This window comes from Meleagris gallopavo, chromosome 10 (assembly GCF_905368555.1).
Source record: "Meleagris gallopavo chromosome 10, MGAL_WU_HG_1.1, whole genome shotgun sequence".
NCBI lineage: Eukaryota > Metazoa > Chordata > Aves > Galliformes > Phasianidae > Meleagris > Meleagris gallopavo.
The window spans coordinates 25,760,047-25,785,674 of NC_139413.1; the positions used below are offsets into that span (position 1 = coordinate 25,760,047).

The following is a 25,628-nucleotide window of genomic DNA, read 5'->3' on the forward strand; positions in this document are numbered from 1 at the left end:
TAGCAGTAATTGCTTCCCCTCTCTTTCATCAAGCAGCTATGGATTGACTCGTTAATTCAAAAAGTAGTGCATTGAGCAGTCTTCTCTCTGCAAGGTTGATTTCAGAAAGCTCGGAAATAGAACGTTTGCTATCAAATCTTAAAGACTGTGTTAAGTAAACAAGAAGCTGTGCAGGTGCTCCACGACTTTTTGTTTCAACTTCCCGAGGGCTGTGGGCTGGATGTGATTAAGTCAATTCAACTATGCAGACATTCCTGGCTGCTTTTTCCTCCAAGAACAAGAGATATGTGTCTGGGAGAGAAAATTTACAAACCCATGTGGATTCACATGAGCACAATAAAAAGCAAATGCAGAAATGACAACAGATTTGGATGCTATCAGAATTTAATCCTGGATTCTGTGTGTCTGCATTCCTCCATGAATACTTTTCAAACTTCAGTTGTGATTTTACACAGCTAATGATTTTTGCACACCTAAGCAATGGCACAGGCAGAAAGTCACTTAGATGCCTCTACGTTAGAAGTTTCTGCAGAGGTGTCTCGTAGATTAAGGCCTAAGAAACTCCAAAGCCTCCCAGAAAATCTATTCAGTGCTTCACTAATATTACATTTTAAAAGTGTACTTTATACCAAACTTGCTCTTCACTGCTGAAATCTAGGCTCAGCACCACTCACCGTGTCCTTTCCACCAGAAACACAGAAGAGACGATTGTATGCCTCTCTGCAATAAAGGTTTATCATGACCATCTTTATAACCACAGCTTTAGGGTGCATGGCTACTTCCAGTGAGCTTCACTACAGGACATCGCAGCCTGGTGTTAGGAACCAGTGAGACCTGTGAGGCTTTCCAACCTGCCTCAAACACGCCAGGCTTTAGCAATGTGACCAAGAGATTTTGGAGTTCTCTTCAGAAGAGAAATCAAACCAGGTGCTGCTGTCCAGTGGGGACACCAAGAACTTTGTATTCACTTCTTTTGAGTTAAGAGGAAGATTCAAGCATAACTGAGTGCCACATCTCACATGTTAAGACATGAAAGGTTTAGAACTATACGTATTTTCAACAGGGCTTTTTTTCATAAAGATTTACTTATTTAAACACAGAATCACAGAATGGTTTGGGTTGGAAGGGACCTTTAAGATCATGTAGTTCCAACCCTCTGCTGTAGGCAGGGACACCTCTTCATAGACCAGGTTGCTCACAGCCCCATCCAGCCTGGCCTCGAACACCTCCTGGGAGGGAGATTTCACAGCATCTCTGGACAACCTGTTCCAGTGTCTCACCACCCTCACTGTAAAGAATTCCTTCCTAATATCCAGTCTAAATCTACCTTCTTCCAGTTTAAAGCCATTTTCCCTCATCCTGTCTCTACACAGCCTTATAAAAAGTCCATCCACAGCTTTCCTGCAGGTCCCCTTCAGGTATATAGAATAAGACTAAAATAAAGATAGAAATAAAATTTTGATAGAAATTAATCAAAGACAGTAATAGTTTAATGGTGCTTAATTAACCAGCAATTTGAACCCATGAGATGTTGAGAGTAGGGCAAGGCACTTAGATCAGCTAGAGGTTGAATGTCAGTTTCATATACAAATATGTGAGGTAGAACAGTATTGTATCAGTGACCAAATAGTATTTGTATGTTAGTATGCTAGAAGCAATGTCATCTCTGTAGAATTAAACTGTTAAATGAGGCTGAACAGACCAGTATCAAAATGTGGCCCGGAGATGAAAACTGCCCTTTGGCTGAGGGAAACATCTCAACACCTTATCTGCACCTAAGTGAATTTCAAGCCCTGGTTGGTAACTGCATACACTGAGACAGAACTTAATTTCCCAGCCCCCTTTTCATATATCTTGATTGTCTTCCCCATTTGTCTCTGGAAATTTCTGAATTCATCTTTTCAGCTTTATGAATCTGACCTCAGAGGGCAAGAAGATGAGACCTTGATGATCTAAGTTAACCCTTTCGATATTGCAGCTGCTGCTAGAAAGTAGAGCAGATCTTATCTCCAGAGTTGCTGCTTATTTTGTAATAGTTGTCTGGATTTTTCTTTCTTTTTTTTTTTTTTTTTTAAATAGACAGAGAAAAGAGACTTCTATTAGAATCCAATTAAAAAATCGTTTGTAGATTCAGTGCAAACAGGGAAATGACAGGGAAATTGTTAAGCACATAGTGCTGGCCACACAAATTGGAACCCTCTTACAATTTCTCCATGAATATTTAAAAGTGAACATTTTCTCTGCACCTTCTCCCTGAAACATGTCCTGAGGGTTTTTAAGTGATTAAGAAACCAATGCCAGCTTTCTTCCCAAATAGGCAAGATCACTTACCTCAAAATTTAGCAAGTATAAAATCATCATCTACATCATTTAAGTGCATATTTCTATTTCTCTAGTTTTACACCTTACTTTTTCTCTGCTAATCTCTCAGTCTTACAGAGTAAAAGCAATCAGACAACAAAAAACCTTGTTCTAAGCCCTTTCCTTTGTCTCGTGCATCCATTCTCCCCAGCATGGTTTAGCATTCTACTAAAAATTCTAATATACTTTCATCTTTCCATTTCTAAATCTGATCCCAACTGGAAACAAAAGTAATTTTACAAATAATAGGAAAGCCTGAGGTTGGGTGTGGAAAAGCTGAAATGGGCAAGGGGAAGATGTGATCTTCCTGTGATGCAAATAATGTTCTGCATTAAATGCGTAACCAAAAATAGAGCTCCCTGAGGTATATTTCCTACTTCAGACAAGAAGAAACATCTTCAGCATATAAACACAGAGCATAGATTGAAATATTTGTCTGTGTGAAAATAACCAAGGATATAATTAGCATGATTCTTGGGCTAAATTGCATTTTTTTTTTCCAAATAGTTCGACTTTCTGCTGTTTGCACTGAAAATAATGGCTTACTGGGGCATTTGCACAAAGGTAGCACTGTGTACAGTCAACCAGAAAATGTAACTGGAAGAAACGTTAAACCTTTCAAACGCCCTAAGTGTACAGATGTAAGAAGGTCGTGGTAAATGCTGAAAATCAAGGCCAATTCTCCTCCCACACAGTTTGCATCTAATAATGCAAGATGTCCAGAATGAGCACAGGAGTTGGGTATTCACAAAGGGAGCGATGCCCACTAAACCTTAGCTCATTGTTTTAGCCCTTTGCTAGAGCTCCTGGCCTTTTAAAGTAAAAAAATCAAGTCTTTAATTTCATTAACTTCCAATAGAGATTCTTCTTTGAGTCATTGAGGGAAGGAGGAGGTTTAATAAATAAACAGAGTTTGATCTCACTAGGGCCCAGTGCTCCTGCAGTCAGTGAATACAGATGAGCCACGTGAAGCTGTGCGACTTGCTGGGCTGAAGCACTAAGAAAAGCAAGCTGGTGTGCTGGCATGACTGCTTTGTTGGAGTCTGGAGGTGGGTGGCTTTCACGGGGTTATGTAGAGGTGTAAAATTTTCCTGATTGACACAGCAATCTTATAGGGAACTATACGCACATGCAACCCTTCCATTTTGCACAAGTTTTTTACACCTTATATGTTTTTACAGCTTTTTTTTTTTTTTTAAACAAAGTTGATGACTGTACAGAGCAGTGAGGCTGCATTACTGTTTCATATATTTGTATTAGACAGATGCAGTGTTCATCCTGTCAGAGCAGATTGTGAATTCTGCGTGATGGTAGAATGGAGGCTTTTATCTTAACCATGTTACTGCTAAAAATCGGTGTCTTTCTGAGACAAGAGAGAGATAATGAAGGACATAAATATTATTAAAACTATGTTTTAAAAGAACACTGCAATGTGGGTAGTGGTATTTAAATGAAAATGGTTGCTGCTAGATAAGCATATAGAGGAGGCTTGTATCAGTTTTGCTGTAACAGAGGTGGCTACTGCAGAGCTGATGGAATTTGCACCATTACAGCTGCCTGGTGTGGGTCACTGTCAGAGAGAGGGCTCTGTCTGAGAATGAGCCCTAAGCTGAGCAAGCACCAACAGTTCCCATGCCTCAGCACTCAGACTGCAGGCTTCTTTTACTAAAAAAATAAATTAAAAAATCTCTTCACACTTACTTGTTTTTTTTTCGATGCTTTTTCTCTACTCAGAATACATGTCCCATCCTCTGCCTCACATCGAATGATATCCTGTCAGCTCACCATCAAAATAAAGTAGGAATGAGAATGAGTAAATTCAGTTAACATGTAGTCAGCCCACTCATTATCAAGGTGCCTGGATTTTGACACTGCGTTGGTTTAATTCAGCTACAGGTTAGATGCATGGACTTATCCATGTGTCTTTAATTTAGATGTAGCCAGCATCCTTTGCTGAAAGAAACTCTTTTTGCAACATGTCAGCAGGAGACAATGTATTCAGCTCTGTAATTATGTACTTTGGTACAATCACATAGCATTATATACAAAATCACCACACTGTTGGAAAAAAAAAAAAAAAAAGCCTGAAATGCTAATTAGTTCACAAATTAACATTGATTTGATTTGATGTTGAATAAGGGTTTGCAGCTTATACTTACAAGGGAACTTCACTTTCAGGCATGATCCGACACTTGTGTTTTAAATAACGCTGTGCAGCCTCTACCAGGTGCACAGGGCTTCATTATCTATGTATAAAGAGGTATGGCTTACTCAGAATAAAATCAAGCACAGAGATTCCAGCACAATGTCATCCAGCAATACAATACCCTTTGGGACCGAGCTACTGAGTAGAAGCATTGTAACAATCATCCATCTCTGTGCTGCATCATGTTGGGGAAAAGGGAGCAGATCGCATTTCCAGCATCGTGCCCTTTTCTGTCGCTGATGTCAGCACTGACAGGTGAAAATCAAAATAGTAATGCATATTCTAATACCATTTTGAACTCCTAAGGCATCTGCATGGAAATAACTCAGCTTTCAAAGAGCTCTGGTGGTTTCAGTCCCAAATCAGTCCCATGAAAGCAGGGAAATAGCACCCTCCCCATTCTGTCCTAGTTCTGTTCATTTGAGGGGTGTTTTGACATTGACTGAAGCAGAGCAATGGCTTCATCTAGGGAAAATGAGAGAGAGGGGAGTTCAAAGGATTGGAGTTTTTAAAGGGAGCCTTTCAGTCTGGGACAGAAAATATGAGCACTAACACGGCTGCTCCAGCATTGGAACAATGGCAGTGCTGAGGATTTCAGCTCCTGCTGCTGGAGTTGTGAATCCAGCCATGCACATGGGTCACCTCCGCACCACCTCCAAAAGGGGCTGTGAGAGGAGTTAATGGGGCTGGCAGTTGCCAGTCCTTCAGTCCTGCTAGCACCAAGTGCAGGAGTGCCCCCTTGGATCCAGGGCACTTGAGCACTGCAAGTGAAGTCAAGCAGGTTGCGTGCAGCTCATTAAGCTGGTGGCCATGGTTTAACAAGAAGAATAAGCTCTGATCCAGGAAGGGGCAAGCTATCAAAAGCTCTGCTTTCTATCAATAGGGAAGCAAGATCCCTTCGTGTGCTGGTTGTTGCAATTGCTCTGGCTACTTATAGGGAAAATATTTCAAGAGAAAAACAAGTGAAGAAGAAGCACCCTGTGCTGCCAAAGGAGCACAAGATAGAGACTCCTGAGTCTTGTAGAGATGGAGAAGCACACAGTAGATGCCACCATCCATCTCATCTGCTCTGTATTGCAAACTGGGTGCTGCCGCTGCAGGTGTGGCTAGCAGCACTTTGTGTCCCTGTGATGGAACATTCTGAGGTTGGTTTCTTAAAGGTGATGGCCTGGGGAGGCCAAGCCAGTGGGAACTGGAGATAGCATTAAAAACAATGCAGACGATGGAATTGTTCACTCTGGTGAAGGATGGGCTGCTTTGCCAGTCTGTGGCAGGAGCAGAAGATGCTATGGCTGCTGGCATGGAGGCCAACAATCAAAGACAGCTGAGAAAAGCTGTATCAACTGGCTTGCAAAGTTCCAACTTCCAGTACAACTGGAAAGAGAGACAGGGAAAATACTTAAGATTACCTCGGTAGGGGAGTGAGAAGTTAATGTGTTTATCTTCTGGATCAAAGAATGGACGCAGCTGTAGAGTAATAACTAATTATTAATTCCAAGATCTCCTTATTTTCTTTGCAGGCTTGCGTTAGTGTTTTCATTATCTTGTTTTTTGCAGCTTATAAGCACAAACACCTATAAACCTATCTCTTAAGATTCAGGTCCAGTTCCAAAGCTACAACAGTAACCAAAACAGCCTGCAGACAGAAGTTTTGACAAGCAGCAGGGAGCAAGGAGCTAGAAAAGCTCTGTGTCTAAGAGATATGAACCACAGTGTAAGCAATACACTCATGATGTGATAGTGGAGACACTGCTTTCCTTTCTCAGCACTACAGAGGACATCCATAGATCCAAGAGGATCAGTAGCAAGCTTTCTCATAACTGTGGTCTTCCCCAAAGTCTCAGGGCTGAAAGGTTTGGGTTTTCACAGGCTGAAAAGGCTCAGATGTTCTGTAGCTCGGGCATAGAGAACAATGACCTGCAAGCCTCAACTCTTCTGTTTCTTATCCACCTCAGTGCTCCTTCCACAACACATGTAGCCCCGTGGAAAACACAAGAGTGTGTAGAGAAGTAAAAGAAATAAAATACAGATATATAAGGATATGTAATGAAATGATATGACTTCCAACCAACACTTTCTAAACACAAATATTTTGGGTATAAATTCTACTTGAAAACATGCTTTCTTATTTCTTATTCGAACATAACACATTTAGATAACATGGGCTGGGTAAAAGACTACATTCAGTACTGTATGGGGCTGCTGAATCACAGCCTGAGCCTCTGATTGATCACCTGAGGTGAGCAGTGAGTCAGCCACGGAGCACAGGTGAAGGCAACTCACCTGTGCTGCTGGAAGGGATGGAGCCTGGCTGCACCTCTCCTACACCCATTTAAGAGCTGACTACAAGCAGGGAAGGATCTCTTTTGGAGATCTGCTCCACTGGAGTTTTCCATGTCCACACAAGCCCAGGATAAGGTAAGTGTACCTATCATTTCTGTTTCCTGCTTTGGTGTAACAACTACGTAGCCAAGCTCTCTGCTATACCAAAACATCTGTATATTCGTTAATTGTACAAATACAATACAGCAAACGTTCAGATCAGGACAACAGTATTCAGAGATAAATTCGTACTTGCTGGGATGGAAATCTAGATGCAAAATAAACCTGACATTTCTGTTAATCACAGCCGAGGATTAATTTTATTAAACAATTTCACAGTTTTCCAGTTCACTGAGTGCATTTTTTCTGATAACTCCCCAAGAAGGAAAGTATTTTGTATCTAGCAACTTACATCAATACACTGCTTCATTCAAGCAGCACTGACCTGCACTGCACTTACTCTCTTACAGTTTCTTTTTTTTTTTTTTTTTAACGGGTTTGGTTTGAACTCGCTGGCATTACTTAACCTAGAAATGTATTCAGTTCACTTATACCATTATGAACTTAAGGTAATTGCTGAGTGTCACAAATGAATATCTACAAGAGACATCCAAAAAAAAGTAAATAAAAGAGGAAGTCATTATTAAAAAGGTTAATTTTCTCAAATGCTGTTATCAGTTTGGATAGATAAACTCAGGACCTCTTGTTGGTTCCTTTTATGCAAAAAAGTCAGCTACTGTAAATTGCTGCCCTTTATGCCCCATATGAAACACGTTACAATTGCATTATCGTAGAATATTATGTGAAATAAAGTGGGATTAACTTTCAATTATTTGGGTCAAAGTTTATTCCAAATTGAAACCCATTCTCCTGCAGTGAAATGGGTCAAAGAATAAAAGCCCTCAAAAGCAGGATTTAAGACCTTGGGCTGACCCACTGTCAGTGTCTTCTCAATGTGCAGTCAGCAGCCATGGCTTACAGATGGCTCAGCCCGTGTCAGGCTGGTTGTCACCTTAATGCACACACAACCTCTTGCCCCAAGATGATTTCACATATCTCAACCATTCTCAACACAAAGCAGCTCCATACTAATGGCAGGAACTGGAAGACACCTGATTTTTTTCATTCAACACACACTACATATAATTGCTAATGCAGTAATAGCTGTTGTGTTAATAAACCTGACTAAATTACCAGGGAAACCTTTTCATTCTCTTCTCCCTAACCTTGCTGCAACGAGTCACTCTTCTGAGAGTGATCTACAGTTCTATTTTCTGCCAATAGACTCAGCCAGGACAGCAAAAGCTGTTATTTACTGGACAGTCACTGGAGATTTAAAAGTGAAGTAACCTTGGCTCTGATTCTATATGTGCAGCACAGCTAGATTTACACCCAAGTAAACAATAATCCAAGCAGTGAGAATGATTTCCAATATAGAATAACAAAGCTGGCATCAAAATATACATGCATCTGGCAAAGAGCAAACATGCATGATCCCAGTTGTGCTGGAAAAACAGCAGTCTGAGTCATCATCCCCAGCAGTGAGCTCTCTGAGATGAAGGAGTAACAACAAGCAGAGAGCAGACTGTCAGAGTTACAACTGAAGCAGAATTACTATTAGAAGGGGAACACACTCTGTTCTCTGAACAGCACTGTCTGTCCAGCCTGGGACCAAAACCTGCTTGGCAGAATTCAGTCTTAGTGGAGGCTGTGCAAAGGCAGCTCACAGAGTAATTCATGCACTGAAAGTCAGCTCCTTTCGTCCCCACTTCACATGGCAAATAATGAAAGTGGGGTGGGGGAAAGGTTGCATTTTCTTCTAGCAGATGCTGAACTGAACCCAGCTCTCCTCAGACAACTGCTAAGCATTTTTGGAATGCCAGTTCCCACAAACTGGGAAGCAAGAAGAAGCAGCAGAGGTGTTACTGTGCTCAGCATTTCCATCCTTCAGGGACCAGTGGAGGAGAGTCCTGATAGTTATCATCCTGTTGTTTATCTTGTGATCCTGGGATAAGGGCAATACATCAGCAATTCTGCTTAAATTACTGGTGGACTGGTGGACACCCAATGAGTGCCCTCTACTTACAGGGGAGAGTAGCAGCACATCTCTGAGCTAGCAGAAGACAGAACAGCTGCCTTTAATTCCTGCAGAAGGTGATCTTCCCAGATGGGAAGGAGGTCAGCCATGGGGAAAGAGCACAAATAGCTTGTATTCATACAACTGTGGCTCTCAGGGCACCAGGTGCCTTAACCTTTGCAGGTTACTTCTCTGCACTTCTCTGTTAATCGGAAGTTTCATGGTAAACTCAATTTTGAAGAAGAATTAAAGCAGTCTGGTATTTGTGTAAGGAGCTTGGTCCTGTCAGTGTGGCTGCATCACCCTTCTGCCCTCCAACTGGCACTCTGCATATGAAGCCCCAAGAAACCCTTCTTGAACTGCAGGATTAATAAGATTGCTGGCATTTTTAAATGTCAGTCAGCTTTTACATAAGCTCTCTGTCTGTGGAAAAATGAGGGAGCCACAATCCGTAATTGTCCAGCAGGGGCAGCTCTTTTTAATGAAAATGCTGAGGAGTCATTTAGAGGATGCTTTGGAACAGACGTCTCTCTTGCTGCTGGCTGGGGGCTGCCCCCAGAGCTCTCCTACAGCAGCATCAGGGATGTCAGCTGACACGACTGATAAGATTAAATGCTATCTTCCTCCCAGGGTAGGCATATGAACCCCAATCTCCCCAGGGAGAATAGGCAATGAGAGTGCAAGGATCTCCAGGGCTAAGGAAACAAGGAGGTCAGTGACTTCTCCCTGACAAATCTCTGCCTTAGAGACAGCCCGACATGGATGCACTGCTGCCCCTTGTCCCACTACTGCTCTGGCAATGGAGGTGCTGAAGCAAATGTGAGTTTACTGTTTTCCCAAACATTGTGGGAATGGTAAAGAGAAAACAGAGAGTAAATTCTGCCAGATCTTTAAGTTTCAGTTTGAAATTCATGTACTGAGATTCTGCATGTGATGCCACAGTGTTAGATGTACAGCTCCTCTTCACCCTGATCAAATCCATTACTCTAAAACCCCCAGCTATTTTAGAAAATTCCAGACATATTTTAAAAATGTATATTATCTGATAATTGCAAATGCTTACTATTCCTTTTCTTGTAGAATCCTCATTAAAGTGACACCACCAAAGGCCTTAAAGCAGCCTGTCAGATTACAGCTCGCTCCTGCAGGGAGACACATTAAGAAAACAATCTAACCTTTTAATTCCTCTTGTTTTCACATTTCAAAAACTCAGGAAAGAAGAAAAGCAGACAAACAGCAAGAAATGGCAAGAATGGCAAGCGTCGTTCCATCGTGTGTCCACATTCATGGCAAATATGGATATAGATTAATGAATCAAAAAAATATATACAAGGGAGTTGGAATAGTTAGAAGCAAATATGTATTCAAAGTCAGCTCAGGCTCTGCAGCTAATCCTAGAGCCACAGGGGTTCCTACCTGAGTAGGGATATGCAGGTCTTGATTGCTCGTGTGACCTTTCTGCCTGCTCTGGTGCCACATGGTGAGCAGAACAAGCTGCTCTTGCGCTGCATGAAAGCTGCAGGGTTAACCCTGGAGGCAATCAACACATTTCATCCCTGGCACGGCTGCAGTAGAGTACATCACACGCTGCCACTGGTTCTCAGGAAACTCTCTACAGTTCCTAATTTACATATGCACAGATTAATGACCCTTATAATTTTTATTCTGATAAATGGATGAGCTCTTGTAATACATGAAAATTTCAGTTTTCACATTCATTTTAGGCTTAAATCCTTCCAAATGAGCACAGAGAAGCAGCATTGCTTCATGTATAAAAGAAAGCACAGCCTTCATCCCTGGGCTCTCGGAGAAACCTGGGCAAGGGAGAAATCAAATGGCTTCCCTTTGAGTTCCAGAGAAACTTTTAATCAAATCTGTGTTCTTTAATTAAGTTAACTACTTTTAATATAAATACTCAATAGGAAAAGGAAATTTGATTCAGTGATTACTGTAGTCACCTTCATGGGATTTGGCAGATCAACCTCGGTTGCATTCTCACACAAATTGTTTGTCTTCTACTCAGAGTAGTTCTTCGGATGTAAAATTGGGGCCAACAAATTTTCTACAGAAATACAACTGAAGGAAGTCTACCCCGAGGACAGCTTTCCTTAACTTAGCTGTGATAATTCTGCAGCACTTTATCTCTGTTGGGAGATTAGTCCATGAAAACTGTGTCTCTGTCTTTGTATGGAGAAAATGCCAATTTCCATCTCCATTGTCAGATAGGACAAAAACTAAGTGTCTGTGTCTCATAAGGCCAGTATTTTCACTCTTTTCTTGTATATGAACACAGGAAGAGGTTGTGCAAGGCTCCTACAACAACAGTGATGTTAGAGCTAGCTTTTTGCTATTCATTACCTTTTGAGCTTTTCCAGTATCCTCAGCAGCATCTGCTTCTCTGACAGCCTGCTGTAGCACCTAGGGAAAAGAGGCTGTTCAGAGACAAGACAAAGCAGAAAATATATAGAAAATACAAAACATTTCTGGTTTTCTATTTAGGAATGGACAGTCCCTATTTTCAGCCCAAGACTGCAGCAATGATTGCTAATAGGCTTCTGTGAAGAGTAAAAAATTATGTTGATTAGTTTCCAGCAGTGCCATTTGCCTTTTCAAAAGAGCCTAAAGTAAAATGAGTGTGAGAGCTTGACCATGCTGTGTGAAGGAAAGAAAGCAAATTCCACAGCACTCTAGGGAACCAGATACAAAACCAGTACCTGTGACAGGGCACCCAGCTGCGTACATGTGTACTGGGCAGCAGGATTCCTCTGTGCAAATTCTTACCTATATTTATTGTTCATTTTAACCTAGGAGGGTTTGTAATAACGTTTACCTCCTTCTAAATGCTGCTAGCAAAATCCTCTGGTCAAATGGTCAAATGCTTAATGCAAAACCACTTCTTGCCAACAGCAAAATGCTAAATGCAAATAAACCTACTGTTCCTGCAATCCTGCCTCAAAGAGACAGATTGATATTAATTCTTCCTAAGATGCAGGGGAAATTGATAAAACAGATCTCTTCTGTTTATCCTCGACATATTTTCACTTCAGTCACATATTACTGACTCCTCGCTGGCAGAACTGGAATAGAAACTCTACTAGATTGATGTCAGGGAAGAGGATGCTGAATGCTTCCCAAAGAGAATGTTGTCCTTTCACAGTTCGGCCCAAAGAAAAGAGGTTGAGAACGTGGTTCAGGAGCTGTAAGAGGACTTGCAGGATACAGAGACATGTCAATCTCACCCAGCTCCAGATGCACAACCACAAACTTTATTTCAGAAGTCTTAATCAGTCTTCCAACCTTGACTCTTTTGAAGAATCTGCTCTTTGATCTCCCTGTGACAAAACCTCACCCTACTAGAAAAGCAATATGCTATCTCAGAATAATAGACAAGGATAAAGTTATAAGCGCCTGAGAAGAAATTAAGCATTGTGATGATCAACAGTACTGAAAAGTGAAGGTATGCAAGAGGGTAGCAAACAGTAGCTGATTTCAGAACCTCCCTGAACGTGGCCCATTTTTTTAACCTCTGCCATTCATATGCAGCAAGGAAAAGCGAGAGATCTCTGGCCCAAAGCTGCTATCAGAGAACTCCTCTTTCCTAACACTCTCTTGTCCTTTAGCAACTTGAGAGGAGACAGAAGATACACAAAGTGCCCTGCTCTAGCTCTCTTTTCACTTACTTCACCTTTTGCTTTCTGCTGTCCTGTACTGAGAGCAAGGAGTTCAGCATGGAGCTGAGCACGGAGGACATTCTCCTCCAAGAGGAAATAAAGCACTCCCATGGAAGGGCTCAAGTAAAGCTTAGAATGGAACGAACAAATCTCCCAGGATTAGCAGCTCTGGTTTAAGAAGAAGGACAACAGCTTTGTTGCTCTTTGCATTGCCACATGTCTGAGCCTTTGCTTTTGATTTTTGGCACTACCAAGTTCATTCTTATAATAAACTTCTAAGAACTGTCGCCTTCACACACACATACACAGACAAATATCAGTCTATTTTCTATCCTGTTATCCCTGCCTAGCAAGGTAGTTTGACAGGCAGACTGACAAAAAAGTAATGCAGGGTTTTTCATGCCTGCCTACACACCAGTCACTTCCAAGCTCTGGAAAAAGACATTTGATACCTGCTGTGTTGGTCTGCCTCCTTCCACAGCGTAACGCCTTGGAGACAGCTGATGCATCTATTTTGCTCTTGCCTTGTCCTTCACAGCAGTGGTGCTCGATCTTGGGTGTATTTTTGAGTTACCTCTGGAAAGGGTGCACACATAAAAACATAAACACACACCTGCTGTTATTGACCTAAATTCTCCTTAATTGTCCTGGATAAATGTAAGCTTTGAGTCTGACTTTCAAAGGTAACCTCTCTTTAAAGATGCATTTACTTTTATGAACAATTAAACACAAAATTCTGATGCCTGTGCTTACAGCCTTGTTCCCTAATACTGTGACTGGGAACCAAGCTCGGTTGATGTTTCTCTGTCTAGAGAATCAAACAAAGCAGTCCACACTAAATCAGCTAAAAGAAAACAAGAGTCTGGACATGCAGCACATGCTTGATTGAAATTGCATAGCCAGGACCAAGAACTTTTAGAAATCTTTAAGAAAAGATTACAACTGAATTATCTTCAGGGAGATTTAGGGCTTAGGGCTCCCTGTTTCTAGAGAGAAAAAAAAGAAAAGCCATTTATCCTGGCTGGCCAGAACCACATAGGGATGCAGAGATCAAAATGACAGGGAAGTGTGTAAAGACAGAAAGCCAAGAGACCTCCGAGAGGAAAAAGCAGACCAGGGAGCTCTGTGTGCTGACTCTCACTGCTGTTCCTCTTATCTTCGCAGATACGTTTGTTCAGCAAATAAGCAGCCAACTGAATCTCCATTTAAGAATGAAATCAGCATGTTTTCACATCTGATTGCCAGTACCCAAGCAGCCAGACTCTAATTTTGAACTTAAATAAGACTGGCCTGTCTTCAGGATTTCAGAAGTGCTGGACAAGGAAGATAGCTGGTGTGTCAGGAGGCCAAACCCACAGAGCTCCTGGAGTTAACAGATATGTGACTTAGACAACCTGTGCTGGAGTCCTATCACCAAACCACTTTTGGTAGGGTTATGAGTTATGTATTTTTAGAGGAAGAAGAATGCCTGTTTAAGTGGCGCTTCCTCTGTGAAACCAAAGATGGCTTTTGCAGATGTTGAACTTTGCTCTCCCACTTCAGTTTTGCCATCTGCAAAATGGAAATAAGAACACGTGTTCTGCAGGGAGATGATGCATCTGATGCACAAAGACCAACACCATGGCTACTTTACACACCAGGCCACTCCAAGGACGAAATATGCCTGAAAGTAAACACTACTTTCTGAAAACATTCATTAGCAGTGCTTAGTCTTAGGAAATCTCTGTGGCCATATGGGCTCCAACAGCCTTATTAATCTACTTCATTAGTGCCAAACAGAAAGTCGCATTTATTAGGCTGGAATTCTTATTTTAAAACAGCAAGAGCTTCCCCTCTCCAGCCTGCATTTCTGCTTGTAGGATTCTCTTTCTCATGACCCGTGTCCTTGCACCTCTTGCTATGTACCTTCCCAATTTGGCTGATAGTAGGCTGACACCTAATTTCATTCAACTCTTTTTCTAATGCACGTTGTCAAACATGTTTTCCCCTGCAGCAAAGCTTAGTCATAAATTCATCTGGAACTTTTTACACTGCTGTTGCATTTGCATGCTAATCAGCAAAGTCTTCGTCTCCCAGCCCAGAAGAGCGATCAAGCCGCAGGCTTACAGAAAGCCTTGGCTTGCAGGGCTAGGAAGCCTTTATTGCTCTCTGAGCCCCTCTCTGAGCTTCATTTAATCTATCAGGATTCACATCTGGCCTCTGACCTCATTCACCCCCTTTCCTCCAGTCCTGGCTAGGATCACAGTTCAATCTCCCCAGGTCAATGCTATGGATTTTCTGCTTCCAGATGTTCCTTTCTATTCCCCTGGGCTAAGACTGGTTACCACAAGGATGAGATTGGATTTCTCAACTTGTGGGCGAAGCACTGAAAAGAAATGACCATTTTAATAACTACTGCTCACTGATGTTAAAGTGATGATATCATTTTACCATCATTTAGGACTCTTGTAGAGCTTGGCGCTTATCAAGCTTAACAAAAAATCTTTTAATCAGTTCTAACTAGTTGCTAAATACATATATACACAGGTGGATGCAAAATCCATTTATTTGCATGAGATTAATAAATGTTTTGCTCTATTGTTCTCAGATTTAACCTTTTTACTGATAGAAATCCTTTAAAATGCTTAAAGGGAAAATTTCCACATCCCTAATACAAACACTGCATGATTCCAGTTTAGAAGAACTTGCTTGAATTTGGTTTTATTTAAATGTTTTTGCCAGTTACATTCAACCATCATTAAACAAACAGCACTTTAAAGTGTATTTGAAGTGGTCACTTCTGGCTTTACGTTTCACAGATACTGAGTTCCAATTACAAGATTTGAACACAGATCTGAATTTTTTTCAAAGACCTCCACCTTCCAAATTATAGCTCAGCCCATCTCCAGCACAGCCTTGTGTAAAGAAAGCAATTCCCTGCTCCCCACAGGACAGAAAAATGGGCAAGGCGCAAGCTTCTGCTGCTCTGGACTCCTTCCAGGTTGCAGAACATACAGAGGGTGCTGAGTGCTGCACTGCTGGATTTCCTGAACATAACAGCTAGATCCAATGAGAGTTACCTGGTTCAGCACTATCTTTATTCTCAGGACCCCAGATCACTTCTGTGCATGAAACTTTTGTACATATTTGTTTCAATAATAGAGCAGGAATTTAAGTAAAGGAAAGCTGCCCAGCAATTGAGCTGAGATGGGCTTGGGATTGTTGAGTTCCTGTCTTTCCCTTGCTAAAGATTTCTGTTTAGCCTTGACAAATTTGGGCAGAGAAACATTCCCCTGGCCTACCTTCAGGTACCCAGGAGTTTGCTGCCACAGCCTGTGAAAAGAAGTTTATTTGCCACCAATTCTCCCTCTGGAGAAGCCAATTCCTTCTCATTAACTATAACGGGCTCCTGCAGGTCTTGGATAGATTTAAACTGGTAGATGCTTAGATCCAGTGGGATGAATCCCACCTTCACACAGCAGCCTCCTCTGCTAACAGTAATGTGTTACTATCAGCACTCTGCAAAGGATCCAAAGAAAAAGGTGGGCTTAGACATTTCTTTACTGTGGACATCCACTTAACCTACTCCATCAACAAATGAAAATAATGTTCAGAAATAGCACTGAAGAAAAGACTGAGCACTGTAAGCATCGGTTTAAATTTTTCTTCTATTCTGCTGGAGAAGATTGTTTGCTGACAATAAAGCCACCTACTCTCCTGGGTGAATGTAGTTCTGGCTCTGTCTGTTGAGACTGACGAAAAGATTATTACTTGAGATCCTGCCCTTTGTGGTGTGGACAGGGATTAAAGTCACTGAGCTCATTTGACATACAAGAGACCACTACCATCTTGGAAAATGGTAACAGACACCATCTGATAGCTTTCAAGCCAGCTGCTTTTAGGGGGAAAGTTATTGTGATCTGCTTAAGGTGATTTCACAAACATGATGGTTTAACAAACAGGTTTGTAATTGCAGCAGGACTGAACAGACACACAACATTTCCTGCATAAAAAACAAAGTCTTTAAAACACTGTGATTTTACAGCAGCAATGGTAGAGTTAGAACAGATCCATCTTAATAGACATTTTCCCTTGATGCGTGTCGAAAACAGCTTTTGCTTTTAATACATTTTTGGAAGACTGTAAAGGTGACTTCCACAGTCGCCCCCCTAGATCCCTTTTTCCCCTTTTGTCATTTCTGAGGATTGAGGCAGATGCCATGCTAAGTAAGGACTGTTAAGCATCACTCACAAAAAACAACAAACTGATCACACAAAGGACCATTTTCCACACTCTGGAAAAACTTAGACCAGACACAGACCCTACCAATATCCGTGACAGCCAGATCTTTCCTCTCCTCTGACACAAGAACTCCCATTTTCAGCCTTCCAAACAAGAAAAATTGAAAATGGTTGCTTGAGGTTTGAGAGCTGGTAAGGGTACTACCCAGGGTAGTGTGGGACTCCTAAGAATTTCTTCATGTGTTTTTAATCCCAGCAACTGGTATGTAAAAGCTAATGAACTTCAGTAGGCAGCCAGCTGAAATAACAACCATCCCTTGAATATAAAAAGGAGTAACTCAGAGCATCTTTAACAAGTGATTTACCTTGAAAATAAGGATTCATGTAATTAGCATGCTTTTTTGTCCCCACACAGTAGACCTCCATCCATAAATACAGTGGGCCCAATTCTGCTTTCAGTTACTTAATCTGTCAGGCTCAGTGGACTGACACAGGTGGAGGCAGAGGGAAAACCATACTTGCTGTATTTAGCTTTAATTTTAAAGTAAATGAATTTTCCAGAACAGTGACAGTATTGACCTTACATATTATCCAAATAGAAATTTTAATGAAACAAGTATAACACTGAGTATAGCCATAATAGATATGCAAATATTGGTCTTTTCTTAAAGGTCTCTCTATCTGGTCACATGGATTTTACTTGCATATGTGGGGGCGAAATGAGAGAACAATTATTAGAAGCAGAGAAGGAAAGGATGGCTGAACAGCCATGGAGAATCAGACCATCAATTAAAGTTTCATTCTCACTTCATGAGAATTCTCCCCGAGTTCTTCCTTGAACAATGACCACAGGAGAGCTGTATAACTTCTTCCTGTTTAAATTTCTTCTTGCTATGCAACAGCATCTACCTTTGCTTTCTGCTGTCATTTAAGAACAAGCTCTGCTCTAAAAGAGGCCAAAAAAACACGCAAATGTTATTGGAGTTGGGTTTAACTAAACAAGATGTGGTGTAGGGAACAATTCATATGGATGGTGACTCATCCAAAGGTGTCCCAGCCAGTTAAAAAAGAACCAGCAACAATGGTGTCTCCTAAGGATCCCAGCCTCGGAATCTGAAATTGCATTTTATTTTTTTTAAAGCTCAAAGACACTGGAAAGCGAACAGAAGGTGGTAATTTGGCCTAGATTCATGCATAAGAGTACAAAGGTTATAAAATAGAAGGTTTGAAAAGCAATCAGAATCCCCAGCTGAGAGAGGTTTAGAATAACAGCCTAAAATCAGATCCTTCAAAATAGAAGTCAAATAAAAAAAGACCTACTGAAAATAGCTAAAAAATACATGATCTGAAATCACTTTGTCTGTATAGTAGCCAAGTTCAAGTTGTCTATCTAATGTGCCTGACTTTTATTAGATCTTACTTCCTAGGGCCTGATGGCTGAAGGCATTCAGGTACCTACAGATGCAGAAAAGCACCTACTGAGATTTTTTGCTCTACCTAGACATTGAAGTTCTCAATTAAGTGACTTCCACTCACTCTTCTGACTGCATGCAGGGCATTTGCATCGCCCAGCACCTCTTAAAACCAGGCCTTGTGAATGGGGTTCCCCAAAAGTTCCCTCCTCCAGCATTCACAAAGACCTGGGTGTACGGTTCCTTGTGGAATATGCTCCTGAAAATCTGCCTTTTCACACCCTAAAGTGGGATAGACAGCCTGAACAGCAGCCCATGACAATACCCAAAATCAGCTCTTCTCTCAAACTCTTCACTAGGAGTTACAAAACTAATCAGCTTTAACTACAATACTGATGGGTTCTCTCAAAATTCATGTCTAAATGCTCATGCTCCCTCCATACACCAAACTCTGGCCATTTCTTACCTAAGTTCTCAGTCCCCCCCTGCTGCTTGCTATCTGGTGAGCATCCTGCACTTTGGTGACTCTCCTGGTGATGTCGCTTCTTAGTCCTCTTCATAAGCCCCCAGGACCTGGCCTGTTCTCACTTCTTTCTTCCTTCTATGCTCGGTCTCTCTTGCTGTTCTGCTGTCACCTCTATGCTGACAACTCACAAATCTGCCTTTCCAACCTTACCCCATGCCCATAAATCTCTTCAGCACATCATCCTGCATAACCCCCCTGCCAGCTCAAGGGCAACTAGGACAAAATTGAGCGCCTTATTTCTTACATCCTCCACCCTCCCCCTTCCTGCCTTTCTCCATTATTTTCTTAATTTCTCCTCCCTCCCTCTTCCTCCCCTTCTCCCAGGCCAGCAATGTCAGCATTACTTTTTATTCTTCTTCTACCTCCTTCTCACATGCAGGCTGACAAGATTTAGTGAATTCATTTCTCCATAATATTTGACCCTTTCGTTCAGTCCCATCAACTCAAACTTTGCTCATGCCCTTTTCATCTTCACAGCTTCATAACTTTATTTTTCTACTACCTCTTCTTTCCCTATGTGCTGTTGAAGATCCAGGATATCAGCACTCCAGTCCCTTTTTGCCCAACAGTCAGAACTTGGTGCTCCTTCCGTGTGTTGTTTCATTGATTTTCACTTCAACAGCTTTAACAAGTGGTGTGTCTGCAGCTCTGTCCCAGTCCACAAAGAGATGAGAGTCTTCTCTTATATTTATTTTTGCTCCTTCAGTTTGCCACCTGAAACAGTCCTGGCATCCATGCTTCACCCTATACAGAGCAAATTCTCTGTGCTTTACAGATTTTAAGTAACAAAGTGCCTCTGTCTGTATGAAATAGAAAAGCTGCCATATGAGAAATTTTGCTTTATTTTTTGAGTGTGTGTTGTGATGGGTAGAGCTATTTACTTTCTTCATAAGTTCTTTTGTGGACTACGACTGCCCATATTGTTTGAAAGGAAATGTAACACTAGCAAGTAGGTTTTACTGTAAAATTGGTCTTCTAGTCTGCAAAATGATGGTAACAGAGCACTGAGATTTTTCTAGTGGTAGAGTTCAGTATAATTCCAAATATATCTGAATTTGTGTTTAAACATGAGTGTTCTGTCAGGGAAGAAAGGGGAAATGAAACATTCAGAGTGCATCTGAGTCTAAAGACGGGCTCCAGCACCTTCCCTGGGAATGTTAGTACCAACAAAGGACTCACTAAGTATTCTTTCTGAGAGCGGATTGCTAACATGAGGAAACGTGTGCAGAATTACACCCCTTCCTCATTTGGAGTAGGCAAAGACAAAAGATTGGGTCTTAAAAATAAGGACATTCCAAAGTTCCTCCAATGTGGTCAATGAAACCTTTCATTTCCTCAGCTATTTTTACAAGATCCAGAAAAGAAAATATTTCAACCCAAAGACAAAAAAATGTTCTGCATTGTACTAATTAACTTCCTGGTTTTCATTTCAGGATGAAAAACATCAGATCTACTTTGGTTTGATCCACACCACATGTATTTCCTCCAGGTTTACTCTTTGATTGCCAAACTGAAAAGTGATCACTCAGTGCCTTAGGTGAAATCTTACATGTTTTGCTCCCATTCTTTGCTTAGGGTAGTTTCAGCTGAGTCTTTTCATCTCAATGGTATAAAAAGACATTTCTTTCTCAGTTTTCTCTGGAAACTTTGCAAGTGTCTCTCGTTTTTCAGTCTTTCTCTGAAAAATAAGAAAAGGGCTCTCTGCAGAAAACTATTCTCTAACCTCTTCTTTGAGTCCCTTCCCGGCATATTCCGTTCACTGGGTTCTCTGGTCTTTGTATTTCTCAGTAGGAAATGACTTGAAGTCTCACATTCCCCTCAAGTGCCCTATGAATTTCTTCCCTTATTCAAGGCACTGAGCTGAGGTCTGTGCAAACTACCCAGTCTTACACCATAGAAAATGTCCTCCTTTACCCTTAACAATTCCCTAGGCCTTTTTCAAAATAAAGCAAAAAGGAAAAAAAATTGCATTTGCTCAAAAAAGAAAACCAATCCAAGCCAGAGTTCTGCATATCCCTATAAGCCTGCAGCAATTCAAGACCTATGAGGTTTCCTGATGCGCTTAATGGCTTTCAAAAGACTAAGATATTTTGTCCATATCTAGGGGAAATTCTGTGAGCTTTCCCATCGATGTCACTGGGGTTGATGGGAGCTCATTTCAGTGGAAGGAAGGGTGTACAAAAATTGTCTCTGAAGGCAATCAGGTTTTAGCCCTTTTCAGTTCCTAAGAAATGCTTCCAAGTGCACTCCAGCCTCTCCAGAAGCTGCAACAAAGGAAGAATCCCTCCCACCCCTCAAAACAGAAATAATTGTTCTGGTCTGAGCAGAAGCAGAACTAACAGCAGGGAAGAAAACAAAGCTGGGTGTTTCCACAGCCGTTGTTAGATGTGTTCCCAGATCCTGCATGGGTCACAAAGCAAAAATGAAGATGTTTTGCACAGACAGGTGCAGGCACCGCTGTGATTAATCAAGCCATAATTAGGGACCTGTCGGCAGGCACTAAATATATGTTCTAGGGCTTCAACCCCTTAGAAATCTGTGGATAGAAAACTTGCCAAGCAGGAAATTTATAAAAACAGTGAGTCTTTGGATGATGAATGCGTACAAGAAAAGAAACTTTCACCAGGCTCTGATAAAGACAATTTGCTTCGTCGCTTCACATCTAAAAATACTTCTCTCTATTTCTCTGAGTTTTTTCAAAAATGTTAAAATCAATTGACTATAGAGTTTAACAGATAATTCCTACCCTCCCATTGGTAAAACAGGAACAAGAATGAGTGGGTTTACTGCTTTACATTGAGCCATGCAGCTGCAACAGTCTTGTGGAAGTGACAGAGGGTTCGAAATACTCTGTGAACAAGACAGCTCTCATCTTGCACAGCCTTTGCCTTACACATCTATTTGCACCTAGCCAAAGGCAACATGAAATACCTCCGCTTAACAGAGAGCAGAAGGTGGAAGTTCAGTGGCTTTTTATTATCTACGTATGAATTAATGCAAAGTCAAAGCCTGAGATACCGTACTTATTTCTATGCAAATGTAAGATGGGGGCCTCCCTTCCCAGAGCACTGTCAGCCAGTGGCTGAAGTGGTCAACGCCACTCTCTGGAGAGTCTCACATGGTTGGTACCCATGGGGGGAAGACAGACAGCCACCCCTCTGTGAGATTTTAAGCCTTCACATGCACATCCTCCTCCCCGTTTCATACAACACCTATCTATCCATATATTAACTAATTCCTTTACATAATAAGACGTTTATTTTTAATTGATCCCAGACACATCCACATCTCAGTTATAGTAACACACTGCTGAACTGTCAATAGCAAGAAGGTACAAGATGATCAAGGCCGTTGCTTAACAAGATGCCCAGCCGTCCAGCCTTGCACAGGGTTTGCAGCAGGTGATGCCTTTGCCTCCAGAGCATTTTGCTAATTGGAGAGGACTAGTTAGTTTACAGCTAGCTCAGGTATGCCTTTATGAGGTGAAGTCATTGTTACATCAGTTTTTGATATTAAAATATTTGCTGTTATGTGTGCTGACAACATGACACACAGAAACAACATGAAATACAAAGGCTGTGTGTAATGTGATCAACATCATTATTGTATTATACAGTCTCACAGTACATCTCATTACAATATTAAACAAAAAGAGGTTCCAGGAACTAAAATGCTGCTCTGCACAGAAACCTAACCTACAGGCTCACGTTCTGGAAATTCAGTAGTCTGAATCTTTGTGCACTGTGATCTGTGATCAATTGCCCTGCCAAATTTACAGAATTTGATTTCAACTGGATATCGGTTAAAATTTTCTGAGGAAGGCAAAGTGTTAGGTATCTGATTGAGCTCAGTGTTATTAAATGTGAAGGGAAGTCATCTAATGTCTGTTTAATTGTAGCTGCCTTTGGTGAGTAATATTGATGATTAATCAATTGACCATAGGGGACAAGCTGAGATGGGGAATAAGGCTGAATCGATGTGCAGGAGAGGATGTGAAGTAAGATGGACTCTGAATCGATGGTGTTGCTACTTGCTCAGTTAGGCTGGCGATTGGGATGTGCCCTCTGCATGAGCTCACAAGTGATGCAAAGAGGTTGCTTCACAACAAAGACATTTCACTGCTTTTTATTTATATTGATTTCCCAGTGAAGTGTGTCTTGGCATTAGGGATTCCCACAGAGCTGAGAAGAAAGATCAGCTTCTTTCCTCTGCAGGTCAACAAATCCCAGGTGATGAGTCTTGTCTTCACAGAAAAAAAGACAGGAGCAGAGGTTTGGCTCTGAGCTGCCTGCTAGAAAGGAAGGAAGAAAAGCGTGTCCTTAAAGGAAGGAAAATGTATAACTGAAACTGAAAAGCTGTGATTCAGATGGAAGAGAACATCAAAATATCCAAACAAAGGAAAGTCAGATTGTTGAAGTCGTTGTTTAAAAGAGTATTATTTGATAAAGTGAAGGTTTGCTGTTTATTTAGGGCATTGTTAGTTAACTTAAGTGCTTTCTGTGGAGACCAAAACACAGGTGTACAAGTTTTCTTCACATCCCATGCCCAGCTGACGGTAAACCAATGATCAGAGCTGGAAGAAGTGTTGTCCTCTACTGGAAGTAATTCATATGGCTCAGAGTCTCTGCTTTCAAATTTGAAAGTCCTGTCACTTAGGGACATGTAGCTTAGTGCCAGAGCAGGAGGGAAGGGTGCTCTGTCAGGCAGCACTTTGATACTGAGCTGCTATGTAGTATGCTAAATGATGTGAAGCAGTATGTAGCTATAATGTTGTTTCAAGACCTTCCCAGTAGGGAAACTGGATGAGGGTTAGAGTTTAAACACGAAATAAACAACAAAATGACAGCTGACCCAGGCATGAATGCTCTTAGACATTACCCAGATAGCCAAATATTGCCAATCCCTGCAGCACCTGATTGGAATGAGTTTCAGTAATTCTGATAAATCACTCAGATACTCATAGAAATGAAGACTCTTAATATTGAACTTTGTCTTGCTGCTTTCCTTTACTTACTGTTAAGTCTTGGTTGGTTTAAAGAAAATGTTTGTTACACTGCAGGTCAATCAGGCTCATGAGTAAATAGCCTTCTCAGAAATGCAACTGAGAATAAGCAGAAAGGGCTCATGAGTTTTCCCAGATCCAAAGGCCAAGTGATATTCAAACACTAGTAATACTGAGAACTCACATGCAGAAGATCTTAAATCTTGAGGTTTGTGTGTTTATGCCCTGTTAGCATTACATGGAATATTTCCCCATATCAGTATATGATAATAGACAATAAACTTTAACCTTTAAGCTGCCCCTGTCTGCCATAACATAGCCACCTACCTTACAAACTAGAACAGATGAATATGTATATTACTCTTTCTTTTCTATTTCCCATCTGCATGAAACATATGCCACGTACAGTGGTTCCAAGAGATCAGTACAGGGTCTACAGTCCACATGCTAAAATTTGTAATAAAATATGCATGATAAAATCTTGCAGTGGAAATCACATTTCTAACCAGGAAAAAAGCCCTCACTTTTAATGAGGGTTTAATTAATGTCAGATTGGCTCAGCTGGTAGCAGTCTTGCCTCTGGTGTAGAAGGTCATGGTTTTGAGCCCTACATCAGGCTCTGAGCTCATAACCAATGCTGACACTGCAATGTACTTCTGCTACACTGTTAGAGGTTCTGACCTTCAAATGAGGTGTTTAAACTAAGATTCCTCCTGCTATTCTCTGGTGGTTCTTCCAGCTGGAAGCTAAAGGTGTTCTGGCACTTTTCAAGCAGCGCAGGGAATAGCCCTTGCATCCTAACTCACCTTTGCTGAATAAAGTAGGTTATAATATACAAAGCTGCAACTGTCAGCCATTACTGACAGCTGAGAATACACACTAATGAGGCTGTTCTATTTATTTATGTGCCAACCCTGCTTACAAAGTAGGAAATGTTCACTACTTTGTCACAAAAGAGTGAAGGACCTTTTCTGGGAGCTTGAAAAGGAGAAATGATGGGAAGACATTAAAACAATGTAAGAAGGGCTTATTTTCAAAATGGGAATGCCCTGTGTATATTCAAAATGGCACCACTTAAGACAAGCTAATATTGTAAGTAAGGAGATACTGGAGGGGATAGGAGAAATGTGAGATGAAGGCCATTTCAAGTCTTCTTGAAAATAGGAAGTATTAAAATGAAGACTGTCAGCAGCAATAGAGTTAAAATTTCATAGAAAGTGTACATGAATTAGCAGTCAAATTGGTATCAACCTATGTGATCCTGTTAATCAGCTGAGTCATCACAAAAGACATCGTATGAACTCATCTGGAAATTAAGATCTTTATGATCTGTCCATTCAGGCTATCAGAAATGATTTAGAACTAAATATCAGAACCAATCCATTTCCAGCCTTGCCAACACTCCTAGCCCTTGCCCTCCTCCCCTCACCCACTACACATGTTATTTTAAAACCAGAAAAGTTTTTTTGTTTCATCTCCTTGATAACACTCTTACCTAAAGGAGATTTAATTTGGCACTCAACAGTGACTTCCTAACATGAACCTTACATTCTGTGACCCCGAAGTACCCAGGTATTCCCTATATGGTAGCTATAATGATGCCTTCTGGGACATGCAATCCTGGCAGGGCGTCTTTCAGCAACAGCAAACTTCTGCTATTTACTCTGTCTTAGCTTAGGAGGTTTATAAAATGAGCCAGCATACTGCATGCCTTCCTTAGAACTTGTTGAGAATAACTGAATGTAGCGCAGCAAGCCAAAGCCTTGATTATCTAGGATCTGGATTACGGCTAGGTAAATAGAATACAATCAATTCACATATAGAAATGTAA

The 25,628-nt window shown here is 41.2% G+C and overlaps 1 long non-coding RNA gene across 1 annotated transcript in view; it reads right to left on the minus strand.

Annotated features, from left to right (window-relative positions):
- The window catches only part of LOC109369308 (uncharacterized), a 32,437-nt gene extending 21,022 nt beyond the window's left edge, over positions 1-11,415 (minus strand). Inside the window, exon 1 of the long non-coding RNA XR_014885288.1 lies at positions 11,325-11,415. This is a non-coding gene — a long non-coding RNA (uncharacterized LOC109369308). The remainder of the gene's footprint in view (positions 1-11,324) is intronic.
- Positions 11,416-25,628: the final 14,213 nt, after the last annotated feature.